We start from the raw sequence: 2,468 nt of genomic DNA, 5'->3' as shown, positions 1-2,468 counted from the left end.
ATATATATATATATATATATATAAAAGAAATTATTTATTATTCACCAATGCATTGTTGAGCACTCATTCCAATGTTCTATATTTACATACATATGTATATATATATATCGTCATCATCTTCATTTAACGTCTGCTTTCCATGCTGGCATGCAATGGACAGTTTGACTGAGGGCTGGCAAGCCAGAAGGCTGCACCAGGCTCCAGTCTGATCTTGCAGAGTTTCTATAGCTGGATGCCCTTCCTAATGCCAACCACTCTGAGAGTGTAATGGGTTCTTTTTGTGTGCAACTGGCATGAAGACCAGTCAGGTGGTACTGGCATCAACCATGCTCGAATGGTGCTTTTTACGTGCCACCGGCACATATACACATATACATAGATATGTATAGGTATGCATGTAATTATTGGAATATCTATCTATCAATCTATCGATCTGTCTATCTATCTATCTATCTATCTATCTATCTACCTATCTATCTATCTACTCATCTATCTCTTTTACTTGTTTCAGTCATTTGACTGTGGCCATGCTGGAGCACCGCCTTTAGTCGAGCAAATCGACCCCAGGACTTATTCCTTGGAAGCCTAGTACTTATTCTATCGGTCTCTTTTGCCGAACCGCTAAGTTAGGGGGATCTATCTATTTATCTATCTATCTATCTATATCATCACCGTTATCATCATCATCATCATTTAACGTGTGTTTTCCATACTGGGGCTGGATGGTTTCACCAGAGCTGGTAAGGCCAGAGGCCACACCAGGCTCCATTGTCGGTTCTGACATGGTTTCTAGAGGCTGGTTGCTTTTCCTCATGCTAACCACCACAGTGTGTACTGGATATCTTTTATGTGGCACCAGCACCACCTTTGTGTTGTCTATCTGTCTAAACGTTTTAATGCCCTCTATTGCGTTTTTGTTCCATTTTAATATTTATACATCTTTCGAGCGAGATCGTTGCCAGTGCCCCTGGACTGGCTCTTGTGCGGGTGGCACATAAAATACACCATTTTGAGCGTGGCTGTTGCCAGTACTGCCTGACTGGCCTTCGTGCCGGTGACACGTAAAAGCACCCACTACACTCTCGGAGTGGTTGGCATTAGGAAGGGCATCCAGCTGTAGAAAGTCTGCCAAATCAGATTGGAGCCTGGTGTAGCCATCAGGTTTCACCAGTCCTCAGTCAAATCGTCCAAACCATGCTAGCATGGAAAGCGGACGTTAAACGATGATGATGATGATATAGCGGCGTATGTACACTCTTGTGCTCACCTTATAGTAGGTATGTATCTATATTTTGTATGACTCTTACCCTATCTTTTATTCTTCCTCTCATTTTGCTTCTTTTCTCTCACTCCCCCCTCTAACATTTCTTCACTCTCTTTCTTTAACTCCCACTATTTCCCACTCGTTTATCTCCCCTGCACCTTTCCCTTTGTCTGATTTTTTTCTAATCCTTCAATCCAGCTGTCTCCTACCCCTTTCCATTCTTTCCACATGACCAGCGTCTGGCTAGCCATGATCTTTCTTTCTTGGCCTGACTGTCGACCGTCAACACGTCTTGTGTCCATCTCCCATGTTCTTGCCTTTAGGCTTTCACTCCATACACGCCAGCTCAATTTGAATTGTTCTCAGTCGAAAGACGCCTGTTGTTATTTCTTGTTGTTTGTATTCGTAATTCTGTACCATGTTCTCTGGGGTTTTTTTGTTTGTTTTTTTTTTGTCTTTGTTGCCATACACATTCACTAGCTTTCTTACAAAGAGGTCTAATGCTCTTAGCCTAGACTTTTTTGGGGACAACCAGATCGAACCATCTCAAGTGCAACTGTTTGAAATGGTCATGACTTCTGGTACTTGATTGAAGAAAGAAAGCCAAAAATGACCCGTCTTTTTTGCCTGTTCTTCTAATTGTTGCTATTATGCAAAAGTGTTGTAATTCCAAAATGCTGCTCTTTCAGAACACAAAAAAAAAAAAAAAATAGTTTCACCATTTCATAGCAAAACCGTTTGACAATTTTTGGTATCTTGACATCTGAAGCAGCTGGAGATACGATAGTTTGACCAAAAGAACTGGGTATTGCAAGCTAAAATAAATATTGAAAAAAAACGCATTTTGCCAAATTTGGACATACAACAGTTCAACATAATAGCAACGATGTGTGTATATATATATATATATATATATATTTTATAAAGAATATTCAAAAGGAATATTTTATTGAGCTTATATTAAGTGCTCTATTACTTTGAGCAAATAGATATATATATGTTTTTATATCATTAATAAATTTATAAAATTATTAATAATATTCACAGGAAATCAATATTTAAATTTCGAAAGATATATGTTTAATGTGACACAGTAATATTTTGAAATATAATTAAATTAAAATTTAAGATGTACAAAATATAAATATAAATATATATAAAAAATATAAATGTACATAAAAATACATGCGTATATAAATGATAT

Source organism: Octopus bimaculoides, chromosome 7 (genome assembly GCF_001194135.2).
Source record: "Octopus bimaculoides isolate UCB-OBI-ISO-001 chromosome 7, ASM119413v2, whole genome shotgun sequence".
Lineage (NCBI taxonomy): Eukaryota > Metazoa > Mollusca > Cephalopoda > Octopoda > Octopodidae > Octopus > Octopus bimaculoides.
This window is presented reverse-complemented; position numbering follows the sequence as displayed.